Source organism: Ahaetulla prasina, chromosome 9, assembly GCF_028640845.1.
Source record: "Ahaetulla prasina isolate Xishuangbanna chromosome 9, ASM2864084v1, whole genome shotgun sequence".
NCBI classification, from domain to species: domain Eukaryota; kingdom Metazoa; phylum Chordata; class Lepidosauria; order Squamata; family Colubridae; genus Ahaetulla; species Ahaetulla prasina.
The window spans coordinates 20,370,585-20,389,775 of NC_080547.1; positions in this window are offsets into that span (position 1 = coordinate 20,370,585).

Sequence of the window (19,191 nt, forward strand, 5' to 3'; positions counted from 1 at the left end):
TCCTTGTGTGTCCAATCACCTTGGCCAATAAAGAATTGTATTCTATTCTATATCTTCCCTCAAAGCCTGATCAAAACTGAACTGAGGATGGTTGATCCAGTCCCTGGCATTTGTTTTCTTTCTTGGTTATGGCAGCTCCACATGATGCATGGCATTTCATGTACAAAGAACAGCCTCCTGAGCACCAATGGGGAGAGCCTGGTCATTCATCAGAGGCAGCCCTCTTTCTCCAAAGATACCGTCTGGTTGCTGTATTGCCTGTTTCTCATCTGCCAGCTGGAGTCCATCCAAGATCCTATCTCCTTCAGACGCTAAGTAAGGAGAATGATTTAGGTGGAAGGAAAATGTAAAGGGAGTTGGGTGTCCACACGCTCAGCTAGCTGACAGTGACTGACTCCATCTGCCCAGGTTCACAACTCCAGCGTCTGCTCTGGAGGGTTTTCCAGATGTGTGGATATAATAAGTAAGATTGTCTTTGACCTGCAGTCTCTGGGAAAGTTATTCCACGGTTAATGGTGAGTAAGCATAGCAAACAGTCTTAGGCAGACTACTGTGAACAGTTTGGGGATGAAGGACAGTTACTCTTCGCATGCCTAAAAGATTTCCCTCTGACACCATTTCCTGCCACAGAATTTAGAAGTTATATTGACTTTTGTTTTTTTTTAAAAAAGAAATGTATATATTGATCTACCCATCTCACAAAACATGACTCGAGGTGACTTAACAAAGCATTAATATATAATTAAAAGGCTAGGAGAGAGGTCTACTGATTAAGGCATCACATCAGTTGAAAACCAGGAGATGGTGAGTTCTAGTGCTGCCTAAAGCATGAAAGCTGCCTGAATGACTTTGGACCAATCACCAAGGAGACAGTGAGTTCTAGTCCAGTCTAGGCATGAAAGACGGCTGGGTGATCTTGTCCAGTCACTCTTCCATGCCTAAGGCAGGGCTAGAATACACAGGCTCCTGGCTATTGGCCCAAAATCACCCAGCTGGCTTTAAGGCCTAAGATGAAACTAGAACGCACTGTCTCCTGGTTTCTAGCCTGGTGCCTTAACCACTAGACAAAAACTGGTTCTCTGTGGATTAACCTACATGGATTAATGTGGAATTTATTTCTAGGTAAAACGATCCAGGCAAGTTCCATAGTTCTTCTCTAGTCTTATTGAATAACTAAAATGCCAACATTGTGCACAAATTGTGTTTTAGTTACACACGAGTGCCTGATCGTCCATATGGCAAGGCATTACGTTAAAACTGCAAGGCAACTGATCCGCAGACACTTAAAAACACAGAGTCCCCACATAGATATTGAAAGCGCTTAAAAGCCACAAGCGCTGCTCCACAATATACCCACAAGCACACAACTGTACGGTGGGTTGCCACGCAGTGAGAAATGTTTGATTGATAGAATGACGAAAAGCCAGGATCCTATCTTTGGGGTTATACTTTTTCATGGACAGATCAGCAAACTCTAAGCCCTGCAAACAAATTTTGCTGTAGGTTTCCTATTTGTGCCAGTAATCAGTATTAATTAAACTGTCTTTATAGTGGCCTCCCGTTTTTTATTCCCACAACTTTTTCAAGATATATGAAAAGTATCTTTCACAGGTACCGGATGCACAGGTACCGGATATGTGGTACCTTGCTCAATAGTAGTAACTGTGAGAGGGATCTTGGAGTCCTAGTGGACATCCATTTAGATATGAGCCAGCCGTGTGCAGCAGCTGCCAAAAAAGCCAACACAATTCTGGGCTGCATAAACAGAGGGATAGAATCAAGATCACGTGAAGTGTTAATACCACTTAATAATGCTTTGGTAAGGCCACACTTGGAATATTGCATTCAGTTTTGGTCGCCACGATGTAAAAAGGATGTTGAGACTCTAGAAAGAGTGCAGAGAAGAGCAACAAAGATGATTAGGGGACTGGAGGCTAAAACATATAAAGAACAGTTGCAGGAACTCGGTATGCCTAGTTTAATGAAAAGAAGGACTAAGAGACATGATAACAGTGTTCCAATATCTTAGGGGCTGCCACAAAGAAGAGGGAATCAAAATATTCTCCAAAGCAGCTGAGGGTAGAACAAGAAGCAATGGGTGGAAACTGATCAAGGAGAGAAGCAACCTAGAACTAAGGAGAAATTTCCTGACAGTTAGAACAATTAATCAGTGGAACAACTTGCCTGCAGAAGTTGTAAATGCTCCAACACTGGAAATTTTAAAGAAAATGTTGGATAGCCATTTGTCTGAAGTGGTGTAGGGTTTCCTGCCTGGGCAGGGGGTTGGACTAGAAGACCTCCAAGGTCCCTTCCAACTCTGATATTATTATATATTATTAAAAGAGAGTTGCAGGAGTGAGCGGTTTCCTCCAGGGGGCGGAGTTGTGCTTCCTTAGATACATGTGCTCCAGATAAAGCAGCTGTTGGAAACAACTTGACAGCTAAAAAGCAACCTTAACAGGTTCGCCTGGTCAGTAAAATGAAAGTCTTTCAAAAACCAGCTTCTCTAAAGAAGATTTTGTTCCTAGAAAGTTCTTGTTTGCCACAGTTTTAAAAACCCAAACAAAACAAAACCAAACCAAAAAAACAACAAGGAAGAAAACAAGCCAGCTACTGGATTCACAGATAGAATAGAATAGAATAGAATAGAATAGAATAGAATAGAATAGAATAGAATTTTTTATTGGCCAAGTGTGATTGGACACACAAGGAATTTGTCTTGGTGCATATGCTCTCAGTGTACATAAAAGAAAAGATACGTTCGTCAAGGTACAACATTTACAACACAATTGATGATCAATATATCAATATAAATCATAAGGATTGCCAGCAACAAGTTATAGTCATACAGTCATAAGTGGAAAGAGATTGGTGATGGGAACTATGAAACGATTAATAGTAGTGCAGATTCAGTAAATAGTCTGACAGTGTTGAGGGAATTATTTGTTTAGCAGAGTGATGGCCTTCGGGGAAAAAACTGTTCTTGTGTCTAGTTGTTCTGGTGTGCAGTGCTCTATAGCGTCGTTTTGAGGGTAGGAGTTGAAACAGTTTATGTCCAGGATGCGAGGAGTCTGTAAATATTTTCACGGCCCTCTTCTTGATTCGTGCAGTATACAGGTCCTCAATGGAAGGCAGGTTGGTAGCAATTATTTTTTCTGCAGTTCTAATTATCCTCTGAAGTCTGTGTTTTTCTTGTTGGGTTGCAGAACCGAACCAGACAGTTATAGAGGTGCAAATGACAGACTCAATAATTCCTCTGTAGAACTGAATCAGCAGCTCCTTGGGCAGTTTGAGCTTACTGAGTTGGCGCAGAAAGAACATTCTTTGCTGTCCTTTTTTAATGATGTTTTTGATGTTAGCTGTCCATTTTAGATTTTAGATCAGACTGAGCTCAAGTTTGGTTTAAGATGGTTTATAAAATAAACCACAATTGGCTACCTTCACACTTTATACTGCAGGCTTGGTTTTTAACTTGACATGGTGGCACAAAGCCACCATAACTGTGCTTTGCAAAGCATGGCTTATTGGCCCAGATTGTGAACTGAGCTAATTGAGGCTTATTGCAAAACATCAGAATAATGGAGAAATCTGTCTGGTTCACAAATAAAAGCTTAAAATCTGCCTTAACCAAGAAGCAGGTAAGCACTGAAGAAGGCAAAAAAATAATAATCATACCTACAGTTGAAGAATCACACTTTCCAGGCCAATAACCAGGAGCCTGTGAGTTCTAGTCCTGCCTTAGGCACGAGAGTGATCTAGCCAACTTTCATAGTTAAGGTGGATTAGAACTCACTGTCTCCTGATAATTGGGCCCAAGTCACTGAGCTGGGTTTCCTGCCTTAGGCAGGACTAGAACTGTCATTCTAGTCTTCAAAACCTAAAATCAAAGTTTCACTTTCCAGCACAAAATCCAGAAGATGTTTCCAAGTAGAAACAAAATGAGAAAAAACTCTTTCATTAAAGCAACCGATTTTGCCATTTTGGACGTCCGACTCCATCCTCTTTACCTTCCGAAGCTCTACCGTGACTTTATAACTGAGATGCTTAGGAATTTCCCTGCTTCTGAATTCTGAATGAATGAGTAGAGGCCGTGAATTTTGTGAAGCTTCTTCTCCGGTAACATCGAACTGCAAAATAGGGTATACAAAACCTTTGCCAGACCAATTCTCGAATACAGCTCGTCTGCCTGGAATCCACACTGTATATCGGAAATTAGTACAATTGAGCGGGTATAGAAGTATTTCATGAGAAGAGTACTCCACTCATCTGCTCACAATAGAAGCCCTTATGCCCCCAGGCTTGAAATTTTGGGCTTGGACAACCTGGAACTACTCTGCCTGCGGTCTGACTTAAGTATAGTACGCAAAATTGTCTGCTACAATGCCCTACCTGTCAATGACTACTTCAGCTTCAACCACAATAATATAAGGGCAAACAATAGATACAAACTCAAGGTAAACTGCTCCAAACTCAATTGTAGAAAATACAACTTCAGCAACAGGGTGGTCAATTCCTGGAGTATTCTACCTGACTCCATTATTACATCCTCAAACCCCCACAGCTTCAACCTTAAACTGTCTACCGTGGACTTCACCCCATTCCAGAGGTGGGTTTCAGCAGGTTCTGACCAATTCCGGAGAACCGGTAGCGGAAATTTTGACTAGTTCGGAGAACCAGTAGTAAAAATTCTGACTGGCCTCTCCTCCCTCTATTCTCTGCCTCCCAAGTCCCAGCTGATAGGGAGGAAATGGGGATTTTGCAGTAACCTTCCCCTGGATTGGGGAGGGAATGGAGATTTTACAGTATCCTTCCCCTGGAGTGGGGAGGGAATGGAGATTTTACAGTATCCTTCCCCTGGAGTGGGGTGGGAATGGAGATTTTACAGTATCCTTCCCCTGACATGCCTACAAAGCCACGCCCACCTAGCCACACCCACAAAACCGATAGTAAAAAAAATTGAAACCCACCACTGCCCCATTCCTAAGAGGCCCGTAAAGGGGCCATGCATAAGCACACCAGTGTGCCTACTGTCCCTGTCCTACTGTCCCCATTTATTTGTACTCATTACCTGTGTTCATGTCCATGTTTGTTTGTTTGTTTGTTTGTTTGTTTATTTATTTGTCAAAAACAACAGTATGTATAAGTATAAGCATGAAATAACCATACGAATTGGATACAATCAAAGGGAACATTAGGACAGGAACGGTAGGCTCGCTGGTGCTCCTATGCACGTTTATACTTATACCTGTTATCTCATACATGTTTGACAAACTAAATAAATAAAATAAATGCTTAGGAACTTTCCTGCTTCTGAATTTGAAAGAGCAATGGCCCCGAATTTCTCCCGTCATTTCTGATGGCCACTCAGCAGTTGGGGGAAGGCGAAGGAAACTGAAAAAGGGAGGAGTGATGGCAGGGAGGAGAAGAAAGAGAGAGTGGGCATAGCTGAAATTAAAACAAATAATTGCAGATGACTGTTTTTGCAGCTTGGCTGGGCAACTGTTTGGAGCTGCATCCGCTAGAGAGGAGGACTGGCAGCAAACTGTGTGGCCTCCATGCAACAATTAATGGCACCTAAATTGCTCTTTCTTTTGTCTTTTATTTAGCAACTGGGCTCTGCCCAGGAAACTTTGGCTTCCAGTCTTGGAGTGTTTTGACTTTCAGATTATAAACTCAGTGATTTCTTGGACAAACACAATCCCATTTGCGTTCCCCCTCCCTTTTCTGGGAGTGCAATGGATGTTTTGAATGTGTAAGCGAGAGTCCAGGGCTATGTGAAAAGTTGAGAACTTCCTCTTAAAAGGAGATGCTGCAGAAGCTCAGTGCACATTAACAAGGGATATAAGAACTCCTTAAAATTGTACTTAGCTCCTTTGGTGCTCATGGACCTGTCTATGTATCAGGGGAGATTCTGTATTCCAGCTCACGGTTGTCCCAAAGGTGTGTTTTTTCAAGAGGCAACTGGACTTTCTGGTTTCTCTTTGAAGACCTTTCGCTTCTCATCCAAGAAGCTTCTTCAGCTCTGACTGGATGGTGGGGAGTGGAAGGATTGATATTCCTTGCAGACAGCTGATCGTTTGCAATTTTTTTTTTAGCGGGTCATTGAGGCCACTTGGAGGTTGATCTGTGTCCTCAGGGTCACCTGAGTGGTGCAAATAGGTGTGACGCCTTCTTGCCACTGTTGAAAGGACTGTGTTGTAGACTGGACATAGATGATGTCATATCCCTCCCCCTCTGTTGAGAGAGGGCGGTTCAGTTTTGATCCTGATTGCCTCTTTGACCTCTGTTTCAAACCAACGATCCTCTCTATCCAAAATGTGGACTTTTACTGTTCTTCAAAAGAGTGGCCTTTGTCTTTTAAATGCAGATGGATTGCTGAATCCTGTCCTGATGGGTTTGTTCTTCTCCTCTCTCTAAAAGGATGCAAATTTATTTATTTGTTTGTTTGTTTGTTTGTTTGTTTGTTTGTTTTTGTCACAACAATATACACAAGCATCACACAAAATGATTATATAGTATATAAACATATATATGAGGAAATATAAGGGGCGTGGTGGCTCAGGCTGTAAGATAGCCTGTTATTAAAAGACAGCAGCCTGCAATTACTGCAGGCTCGCATCCCACCAGGCCCAAGGTTGACTCAGCCTTCCATCCTTTATAAGATAGGTAAAATGAGGACCCAGATTGTTGGGGGGGGCAATAAGTTGACTTTGTAAATATAGAAATAGAATGAGACTATTGCCTTACACACTGTAAGCCGCCCTGAGTCTTTGGAGAAGGGCAGGATATAAATGTAAACAAAATAAATAAATAAAATAAAATAAGGAAATATAAGCATATATATATATATAAGAGAAAACAATAGGACAGGAACGGTAAGCACGTTTGTGCTCTTATGCACGCCCCTTATAGTCCTCTTAGGAATGGGGTGAGGTCAAAAGTAGATAGTTTTCGGTTAAAGCTTTTGGGATTATGAGAAGAAACTGCAGAGTCAGGTAATGTGTTCCAAGCACTGATGATTCTGTTACAGAAGTCATATTTTCTGCAATCTAGATTGAAGTGGTTGACATTAAGTTTAAATCTATTGGTTGCTCTTGTATTGTTGCAATTGAAGCTGAAGTAGTCTTTACCAGGAAGGACATTACAATAGATGATTCTATGAATTAAACTTAGATCGAAGGCGGCGGAGTTCTAAGTTTTCTAAACCTAGGATTTCAAGTCTGGTGGGTATTTTGTTGTTTTCAGAGGAGTGAAGAACTCTTCTTGTAAAATATTTCTGGACACATTCAATTGTATTGATGTTAGAAATGTGGTGTGGGTTCCAGACAGGCGAGCTGTATTCAAGAATTGGCCTAGCAAATGTTTTATATGCTCTGGTTAATAGTATAGTGTTTTTGGAAAAGAAGCTCTTAGAGCCTTTTTTGCTATGTAGTTGCAGTGAGCTTTGGCACTTAGATCATTGGATATGAAAACTCCAAGGTCTTTAACAGGGTGCGGGTCATCTGTAAGGTAATGTCCATCAAGCATGTACTTAGTGTTTAGGTTCTTTTTTCCAATATGTAAGACCAGCTGCCTTCAAGGAATATAAATCTTTCCATTCCCCACCATCCAGTTCAGAGCTGAAGAAGCTTCTTGAATGAGAAGTGAGATGTCTTCAAAGAGAAACCAGAAAGTCCAGTTGCCTTTTGAAAATAAAAAAGTACCTTTGGGACTTGTCTATGTAATTTTGTGGGTAGAAATCAAGAACTTCTTTCCAGTCACAGCTCACAGTTCTAGAGTTCCCTGAAGACAACTTAACCAAGGAGTAACCCATAAAATGCACCAACTTTTGTAATCAGGACTAGGAAAGTCATGTTAAATCACCCTCAAATTCATGATGGACTCATGTTCAAAAGTCTACATTCATCTTCTATGACCTATGCATTGCAGCAGGGGTGAAATGCTCCCGGTTCGGACCGGATCGTCCAATCCAGTAGTGATGGCAGTGGGTGATTCAGAGAACTGGTAGCAAAAATCCCTGCCCCCCCCTGCAATGTCCAGCTGAGCATGTGATCACTTTTTTTTTTACTTTTAAAAGCATTTTTTCTTCAGCCGAAAAAATGCTTTTAAAAGTAAAAAAAAAAAGCTTCTGATGATCGTGCAGCTCAGCTGGGATCGTCAGAGGCTTTTAAAAGCATTTTTCTTCAGCCGAAAAAATGCTTTTAAAAGTAAAAAAAGGCTTCTGATGATCGTACAGCTCAGCTGGGGTTGTCGGAAGCTTTTAGAAGCATTTTTTCTACAACCTCTTCAGCCAAAGAGGTTGCAGAAAAAATGCTTTTAAAAGTAAAAAAAAAATAAAAAGTTGGCCACGCCCAGCCAGTCACATTACCCCCCCACACACACACACACCAAGCCACGCCCACAGAACCGATAGTAACAAATTTTACATTTCATCACTGCGTTGCAGGGGTGATGATGGGATCTCTAATCCTGCATGGTATTAGTTTGGAAAAGGTTGACACGGGTTTGATACCTAGGGATATGTCAAGCAAATGCAATTCTCTATGACTTTTTATAAGAAACAGTCCTTGCTTTTTGATCCTGAGTCATTCAATCATGAAAGCTACAACTTACTCAGTCTTGATAAGGTAAAGTTTCCCCTTGCACATATGTGCTAGTTGTTCCTGACTCTAGGGGGCAGTATTCATCTCTGTTTCAAAGCTGAAGAGGCAGCGCTGTCCGAAGACGTCTCCATGGTCATGTGGCCAGCATGACTAAATGCCAAAGGTGCACGGAATGCTGTTACCTTCCCACCAAAGGTGATCCCTATTTTTCTACTTGCATTTTGTACGTGCTTTCGAACTGCTAGGTTGGCAGAAGCTGGGACAAGTAATAGGAGCTCACCCAGTTACAATGCACTAGAGATTTGAACCGCTGAACTGCTGACTTTTTGATTAACAAGCTCAGCGTTGACAGGGTGCGGGTCATCTGTAAGGTAATGTCCATCAAGCATGTACTTAGTGTTTAGGTTCTTTTTTCCAATATGTAAGACCAGCTGCCTTCAAGGAATATAAATCCTTCCATTCCCCACCATCCAGTTCAGAGCTGAAGAAGCTTCTTGAATGAGAAGTGAGATGTCTTCAAAGAGAAACCAGAAAGTCCAGTTGCCTTTTGAAAATAAAAAAGTACCTTTGGGACTTGTCTACGTAATTTTGTGGGTAGAAATCAAGAACTTCTTTCCAGTCACAGCTCACAGTTCTAGAGTTCCCTGAAGACAACTTAACCAAGGAGTAACCCATAAAATGCACCAACTTTTGTAATCAGGACTAGGAAAGTCATGTTAAATCACCCTCAAATTCATGATGGACTCATGTTCAAAAGTCTACATTCATCTTCTATGACCTATGCATTGCAGCAGGGGTGAAATGCTCCCGGTTCGGACCGGATCGTCCAATCCAGTAGTGATGGCAGTGGGTGATTCAGAGAACTGGTAGCAAAAATCCCTGCCCCCCCCTGCAATGCCCAGCTGAGCATGTGATCACTTTTTTTTTTACTTTTAAAAGCATTTTTTCTTCAGCCGAAAAAATGCTTTTAAAAGTAAAAAAAAAAGCTTCTGATGATCGTGCAGCTCAGCTGGGATCGTCAGAGGCTTTTAAAAGCATTTTTCTTCGGCCGAAAAAATGCTTTTAAAAGTTAAAAAAAGGCTTCTGATGATCGTACAGCTCAGCTGGGGTTGTCGGAAGCTTTTAGAAGCATTTTTTCTACAACCTCTTCAGCCAAAGAGGTTGCAGAAAAAATGCTTTTAAAAGTAAAAAAAAAATAAAAAGTTGGCCACGCCCAGCCAGTCACATTACCCCCCCCACACACACACCAAGCCACGCCCACAGAACCGATAGTAACAAATTTTACATTTCATCACTGCGTTGCAGGGGTGATGACAGGATCTCTAATCCAGCATGGTATTAGTTTGGAAAAGGTTGACACGGGTTTGATACCTAGGGATATGTCAAGCAAATGCAATTCTCTATGACTTTTTATAAGAAACAGTCCTTGCTTTTTGATCCTGAGTCATTCAATCATGAAAGCTGCAACTTACTCAGTCTTGATAAGGTAAAGGTTCCCCTCGCACATATGTGCTAGTCGTTCCTGACTCTAGGGAGCAGTATTCATCTCTGTTTCAAAGCTGAAGAGGCAGCGCTGTCCGAAGACGTCTCTGTGGTCATATGGCCAGCATGACTAAATGCCAAAGGTGCACGGAATGCTGTTACCTTCCCACCAAAGGTGGTCCCTATTTTTCTACTTGCATTTTGTACGTGCTTTCGAACTGCTAGGTTGGCAGAAGCTGGGACAAGTAACGGGAGCTCACCCCGTTACACGGCAGCATTAGGGATTCGAACCGCTGAGCTGCTGACCTTTCAATCGACAAGCTCAGCATTGACAAGCTGAGCCACCGCATCCCTTGATAGTCTTGATAGTTAAGCCATAATTGGTTGGCTTCTTTTACAACAGAAAATCTTAAATTATGATTTACAAATTACAGGCTGGGTTCACACAATCTGTTAAGCAAAACCCAAACAGGCCACCTACAGAGTAGTATGAAATGTGAAAGTCACGCCGAGTCTTTGCATACCATCTTATCTGGTATCTTATCTTGGATGCATACACTGAACTAAGCTTTTGGCTGTAGTCACTGGAACTGTTAAGCCAGGAGTCTCCAACTTTGGTCCCTTTAAGACTTGTGGACTTCAACTCCTATAGTCCCTCAGCTAGCTTTGCTGGAGACCCCTGTGTTAAGCCATGGAGCAATCTGGGTTTTTGTTTTGTTTTGGCTTAGCAGGATAACACGAACCTTAACCTTTACACTGTAATTTGTAAACCATGATTTTTGGCTTTGTGTCATGTAACATGAAGCCAGTCAGAGATGATTGGCAAGTGGGTGGCAACATAAATGGAATTGGGGGGGAATGGGTAAATTCTGACTTAGTCAACTAATCTGTTTAAATAAACCATGGTTTAATGGACATGATGTGAGTTTGTTTGGTTGGTCGGACTTTTCGATCAGGAAGAATAGAATAGTCAAATGTGAATGGATAGATAGATGATAGATGATAGATAGATAGATAGATAGATAGATAGATAGATAGATAGATAGATAGAGATGATAGAAGATAGAGATAGATAGGTAGATAGACAGACAGACAGACAGATAGATAGATAGATAAATATAGATAGATAGATCACACAAATGTTTTTTAACCCATGCTAGTTCCCAGACTTTGATTCTTTTCCAAGTATGTCCCACTGCAAGTCTTCTATTTCCTCAACTTTGCTGAGTCTCACACAATAGCTGTATTCCCTTCCCATCCTAATAAATCAGACAATGGCATAATACGATGACGTGCTTCACACAATCACTAGGAAATGATTGTGTTTCCAACAAGAGATTAAACCATAAGTGTCTTCAGAGTCACTTATGTATGAGTGAGTGAGTCACTGATATTCTAAGAGTGGTGGTAGAATAAACGATCATGATGCAAACCATGTGGCTGACTTGGGCCCCAGTTGTTCCAGGACGCAAGTATGAAAAATGGGGCGTTTAGGTTGTGACATGCATGCCACTATATTTTTTTCCACCATTGTGGTTTCTGCCAAACTGCCAATGAACAGAACCACAAAGTACTCAATCCTATTTTAACTTAGTTTATCGTCTGGTGTAAATCCACAGATACTTTTAATGGGGCAAAAAAATAATAATTATAAACCTGAGTTGGTTAGATGGATAACAAAAAGGCAAAGCCTCCTCAAGCCACTTGTCCTCCTGTTATAGGAGGAGGAGGAGGAGGAGGGTAAGTCACAAGTTGTTTGAGGATAGCATGAACAGATAATGTCTCCCTTTCAGCTGGATAAACTTGATGGGCCTCCGGAAGAGAAAGCTTCCGGAGTAATGCGCTTGAAGGAGAAACCAGCCAAAAGGCTGTGGGGTGGAAAGGAGCTGGTGATTAAGGAGCTAGATAGGGGGAAGAAAAAGGTAAGGACTCTTAGATAACACCCCTGGGTCCCGAAGGCCTGACTTTTATTGATAAAAACCTTCATGAGGTAAAACACGAAGCACAGCCTCCCATTTCCTCACAATGTCATGACTTGGGAGATATTATTGCTTCTATCTTTGGAATGGCCAGACTGCTGAAAAACGTATCAGGGGAGAGAAAGAATGGGGAAGTGGGATGGGGATGTTAAAAGAGCAGTGAGCGTGAGTTGACAACTTTAGGAGAAACACGGGATGAGAAAGCAGGTGTTCTCCTACAGGTCCCAGACTGAACCATCTTCTAAGGATTCTATTTTACATGCTCAGGGAGGGAAGGATTTGTTGGGTCTATAAACTGACTTTCCATTTTCTACTCTAAAAAGACACAAGGATGACCTTGCTGCAATTGATCTTCAGGTCTCCTTTCCAGTATTCTGCTCCCTTGATTTTTAGCTATGCCTTTTTAAAAAAATCGACAGTAGAATGCCAATGATATGGTATAAAATCTTCTCACTGTTCCCATCACCCAACTCCTCCCATTTAGGACTGTAACCTTGTTGCTGGTATCCTTAAGATTTATATTGACTATTTCTTAGTATGATTTGATTGCTTATTTGTACCCTATTACTATCATTAAGTGTTGTAAGTGTTGTACCTTATGATTCTTGTCGAATGCATCTTTTCTTATATGTACATCGAGAGTGTGTCCAATCACACTTGGCCAATAAAGAATTCTATTCTATTCTAAAACTCTATGATACGTATAGAAAGAAAAAAAAAACGTGCTGTCTATTGCGTATTGTTGTGTTTTATACAGTCTATAGCAGGGGTCTCCAACCTTGGCAACTTTAAGACTTGTGGACTTCAACTCCCAGAATTCCTCAGCCAACTTTGGAGTTGAAATCCACAAGTCTTAAAGTTGCCAAGGTTGGAGACCCCTGTCCTATAGAGTATTCTCTTCTATTTTGGAATTTGTGTTACTTTCAGAAGCAAGGCAAGGAATCTTTGACACTGATCTGTAACTGAAATACTGTAACTGCAATCAAGTTTGTGGATTGATTAGAAATAACACAAATATTTTTTTTTTGGAAAAAAAAAAAAGCCAAGTTGGGCAATATCTTTAATAGGCAATTTAAAGGCTTACAAAATACGGGATAAGTTTCTGAGTTTTGAAAGGCTACGTGCCCAAAAGGAGAACATCAGAAGGGAGGAAAACGAAACAGTTGAGAAAGGTGCAGGTGGTAAGACTAGCCTCTGATCAAAAGAAGCCATGAGTGGAAACTAATCAAGGAGAGAAGCAACTTAGAACTAAGGAGAAACTTCCTGACAGTTAGAACAATTAATCAGTGGAACAACTTGCCTCCAGAAGTTGTGAATGTTCCAACACTGGAAGTTTTTAAAAAGATGTTGGATAACCATTTGTCTGAAATGGTGTAAGGTTTCCTGTCTAAGCAGGGGGTTGGACTAGAAGACCTCCGAGCTCCCTTCCAACTCTGTAATTCTATTCTAAGGTGGAAAAACTGTTTTGGTTCCCACCACCCACCATCATACCTTTACAGATGACTGGATCTTCATAGTTCACAGAGAGGGCCTCCTCCGGATACCGTCAGCTAAACAATGTCGGCTGGCGACCTCTAGGGGGAGGGCCTTCTCTGTGGGGGCCCCTACCCTCTGGAACGAGCTCCCTCTGGGGCTTCGTCAACTCCCCGATCTCAGGTCCTTCCACCGCGAGCTGAAGACGTTGCTGTTTCGAAGAGCAGGACTAGCTTGAACATAGTTTTTAAATTGGGATTTTAAAAAAAGGGGTTTAATTGAGGTTTTAAATTTGTATTTAAAAGTTTTAGGGCATCAATTGAATTTAACTGTCTATTCTTTTAGCTGTTTATATGTATTATATGTTTTCTGTTGTTTTTTTTGGCTGTGAATCACCCTGAGTCTTTCGGGAGATGGGCGGTATACAAATATAATAAATAATAATAACAATAACAATAACAATAATAATAATAATAATTAACACTGACTACTTACATGGTTTAATTGCATGTAGTCTTCAGGTCCTTCTCTGTTTTTAAAGTTGGATCAAAAACACACCTGTGGCTTTCTCCACTTGCACACTGTCGATCAGAGATCTCCAACCTTGGCTACTTTAAGACTTGTGGACTTCAATTCCCAGAATGCTGGCTGAGGAATTCTGGGAGTTGAAGTCCACAAGTCTTAAAGCTGACAAGCTTGGAGACTCCTGCTGTAGATGCAAGGAAAATAGCACAGGTGAAATTTTTACCCACCTGTAGATCAAAAAGTAGAATTGTTTCTGCTTTCTGCTACCCAGTGTAGGCCACTGAGAGAGTTGGTAAGCAATTGATAAGCAAGTAAATTACTGTTAAATTTATTAATTTAATACAACCAAATATCTAGGTTTGTTTGTTTGTCTGTCACTAGTTCCAAAATGAATCCTCTTTTTAGGAAGTCAAGTCTGAGATACTTTCCATCATCCTATACTGTTGCCTCTGATGGCTAGGCTGATGGGGACCAGAATTAAACAATATAGGAAGGGTCATGTCTGGGTTAGGAGAATGCTTAATGTTGTTCTTTTATGTTCGTGCTCTTAATGTTGATCTTTCATGGATCGGAGCATCTTCATTTATTTTCTTAAAAAACCGATCTTGAAGAGAAAAAAAAAAGTGGCCCTAAAATACACAAATGATGACTCATCAAATCCTGTCACAACATTTTCTAGACATCTCGGATCAAGGCTTAAATTGATTTACTTTCATCAGTTCAGAAATCTTCTGTCTCACCAAGAAAAAAATAAAAATCTCTCCACGGTTATCCAGTGTCTTTGAGCATCCTCTGAACGCCTACCGACATCTTGGCACAAGCTATAGGTCAGAATAAAGCTTTTTTAAAAAAAATCTCTGGATTCCAAGAGGTCAACAGGTTTGGGCTAAATGCAATCCCCCTGATGACGAACAGGAAATGAGATTAAATCAGTTTCCATCACAAACCCTGAGGCTGAACGTGCTTGATAAATATCCCAGGGACAGGCGCTGGTGTTTCATCCAATGAGCCATTTATAGTGTTCACTCAGTAGACAATCTTTGATTGGGCTTTCCAAGTTTGAAGTCTTCCCAGCCAGACTGTCACTTGCATCCTATGACTTGGCAGGAAATCGCGATGTGGAGGGTACTTGTTTCAAGTAGCCAAAAAGGTGTGACCAAAGGATAATCTTTGGAAAAAGGAAAAATGATCCAAGATGGAAAATGTCCCACTACCCCAAGCATAGACCAGAGCGAACAAAAAGATTGTGCCAATTTTAAAGCAAATGTCTTATTGTTTCCCTCCAGATATTGACAGAACGTTAATAAGCTAATGTGACTTACACCGCTCTTGAATGTCAGTGCATTGGAGCTAAGAATAATGCCAGATAGCAATAGCACTTCATAGTGCTTTTACGGCCTCTCTAAGCGTTTATAGAGTCAGCACATTGCCCCCAATAATCTGGGTCCTCATTTTACTCACCTCAGAAGGATGGAAGGCTGAGTCAACCTTGAGCCTGGTGAGATTTGAACTGCCGAATTTGTCTATTACTGGAACATTACAGATGAGAATGGGTTCAGTTGAGCCAACATTTGAGTTCTTCCTCATGACTTGCATTTTATATATATGAGATGTCTGCTCAACATTCTTGAGAATGTAGGGTGTGTTTTGCATCAAAATTCACAACAACAGTTATCCTAACGATGTTGATGTGTGGATTTCCCTCACAGGCTGAGACATACAAATTTGCATGTTCTCAAGCCCAATGCTTTTCAGTAGAGTCTACTTCCATCTACTTTATCTTAAACTGATGTGATGTAATGACAGCAGTACCCATAATTCTCACCCAGCATGTCTGTCTGTGATACAATCCAAGGTTATTTTCATTCATTATGTAATGGAAAACAAGGAGAAGGTGTTGTGTCTGCTTAAGGAATGGACCTTCATTTATCAATTGGATTTTGATCTTCTGTTTTGCTCTGGTGAGCATTCAACTAACAAATTATAAAAGTAAAACCTCATGTAAAAAGAAATCAAAATTAACAACTCAGTTTAGAAGCAGAATGAATATTAAAATCATCTTAACAATTAAAAGCTTGGTGAAGAGATTTCCAAATCTGTGAGTGAGAATCTTGGTTCCCAAGGGAGCTAGGAACTTTGAAGAGAAGAGAAGAGAAGAGAAGGGAGGTGAAGGGAGGGGAGGGGAGGGGAGGGGAGAGGAGAGGAGAGGAGAATAGAATAGAATAGAATAGAATAGAATAGAATAGAATAGAATAGAATAGAATAGAATAGAATTTTTATTGGCCAAGTGTAATTGGACACACAAGAAATTTGTCTTGGTGCATATGGCCTTCTCCTATGTGAAAGAAACTGAAGGCATCTTTAAGAAGGCATGTTCTACCATTCTTAACAACAGGAAAGTTTTGTAATGGGAGATATAATTCCTTAGACAGTCAACCCCTAAGTTGTTTATTGCTTTACAGTTCAGTGCCAATCAACATCCTAACTTCTTCCTGGTATGTAGTTGACAATCTACAAATCTCTTACAGAATCAACATCCTAAGACCCTTCTAAAATGTGATAATACCAGAACAACACAGTTGGATGGGACCTTGGAGGTCTTCCAGTCCAACCCGTTGCTCAGGCAGGAGACACTATACCATTTCAGACAAGTGATTATCCAATCTCTTCTTAAAAACCTCCAGTGTTGGAGCACCCACAACTTCTGGAGGCAAGTAGTTCCACTGATTAATTGTTCTCACTGTCAGGAAATTTCTCCTTATTTCTAGGTTGGTTCTCTCTTTGATAAGTTTCCATCCATTGCTTCCATCGATATCCATATGCATCCATAGCAGTTTAGCAGATCAATTTTGCAGCAGCTGCAACGTTTGGACCCTATAGGGTGGATCCCTAATGAGCAGAGTCAAGTAATCCAGTGGCCAAGCCTTCCAAAGGCATTTTTATTAATTACACCAGAGGCATTTAGCTTCGGGTGACATGACTGAGGCTACCTCCAAAATTATATGGAGCCAAGATAGAACAGTGCCATTACCGAATCAAGTGAATCGCATTTGAATCCACCGACTAAATCTAGTAGATACAATTACTTTTTCCTTCAACTGTGTTGAAAATGACAGCGTAGGAAGTGGTGGGGAGGGGAGAGGAGAGGAGAGGAGAATAGAATAGAATAGAATAGAATAGAATAGAATAGAATAGAATAGAATAGAATAGAATAGAATTTTTATTGGCCAAGTGTAATTGGACACACAAGAAATTTGTCTTGGTGCATATGGCCTTCTCCTATGTGAAAGAAACTGAAGGCATCTTTAAGAAGGCATGTTCTACCATTCTTAACAACAGGAAAGTTTTGTAATGGGAGATATAATTCCTTAGACAGTCAACCCCTAAGTTGTTTATTGCTTTACAGTTCAGTGCCAATCAACACCCTAACTTCTTCCCGGTATGTAGTTGACAATCTACAAATCTCTTACAGGATCAACATCCTAAGACCCTTCTAAAATGTGATAATACCAGAACAACACAGTTGGATGGGACCTTGGAGGTCTTCCAGTCCAACCCGTTGCTCAGGCAGGAGACACTATACCATTTCAGACAAGTGATTATCCAATCTCTTCTTAAAAACCTCCAGTGTTGGAGCACCCACAACTTCTGGAGGCAAGTAGTTCCACTGATTAATTGTTCTCACTGTCAGGAAATTTCTCCTTATTTCTAGGTTGGTTCTCTCTTTGATAAGTTTCCATCCATTGCTTCCATCGATATCCATATGCATCCATAGCAGTTTAGCAGATCAATTTTGCAGCAGCTGCAACGTTTGGACCCTATAGGGTGGATCCCTAATGAGCAGAGTCAAGTCATCCAGTGGCCAAGCCTTCCAAAGGCATTTTTATTAATTACACCAGAGGCGTTTAGCTTCGGGTGACATGACTGAGGCTACCTCCAAAATTATATGGAGCCAAGATAGAACAGTGCCATTACCAAATCAAGTGAATCGCATTTGAATCCACCGACTAAATCTAGTAGATACAATTACTTTTTCCTTCAACTGTGTTGAAAATGACAGCGTAGGAAGTGGTGGGGGGAGGAGGAAGGATGAACACCAAGGTTTTGGATGCCCTGGGCTTTCAAATAATGTATTTTTCTTTGTGGGTTCAGTTGTACCCCCACGGAATACAATTTATGAACTATCTTTGTGTTGAAGGGCATCTAAGGGTAAGTCTGCTTATGTTTGGCCTCTTAGTCTTTGTAACCGCTGAACTTAGTTCTTTGAAGTAGCATCATTATTTTAATACATTTATGCCTGCAGGAACCTTTTGAGGATGACTGCATTATCCCCTCTGCAAAAAACAAAAACAAAAATTTTTTTTTTTTTTTTTTTAAATGGAAACTGAAATATCGCAAGTGGCTGGAATGCCCGGAGTAAATTTACAGCGGAGAGTTTGTGCTCAAAAACGTATCTTCCATGCTATTTTCATCGCTATTGTCTTTCTAGTCTCAAAGGAAGGTCTATTTAATATTGCAACCCCCCCAGCCACCCCCGCACCCCACCCGTACACAGACTCACACACTTCTAAAATGGGCCATTGTTTGTGCTTTGCTTTGATTTAATGTTTTTTTTTTAAAAGACCTATAGGAAACTGTTCAGCAGATGTTTTACAGTATGAAGTTTCTGGGAGAGAAAAAGTGTCTGGAATTTTTTTTTTTCATCCATCAGAAGGATCTATATTTAGCCCTGGACTTCCTCTGATTGAAGGCTCCGCGACGACAAAAGAAACGACAGGGGAATTCGGTGTTTTAATTGTCATCGTTATTTATTTTTTTTGGGTAATAGTTTCATTGTCATTGTTTTGTTGCTACATGCGTGCAAAGACACAAACGCAAGTTGCAAATCCATTCAGAATTCTGGCTGCCTGAGTTAATGAGGCTTATTCCTAAGGGAGGAACTGGAAAAGGTTGACGTGTCATTAAATAGTATGGCTGGGTTTCGTAGATGCTGAGAACAGGAGGGTAAGTTTAAAGGGCTGTCTTTGCCATTGTTTTGGGAGAATTTGGATCAGGCCTCGTTTGCCCACTGACGCATGGCATTGCTAAATAAAAGCCCATGGAGGAAAAATATAAAGTGAAGATGCAGA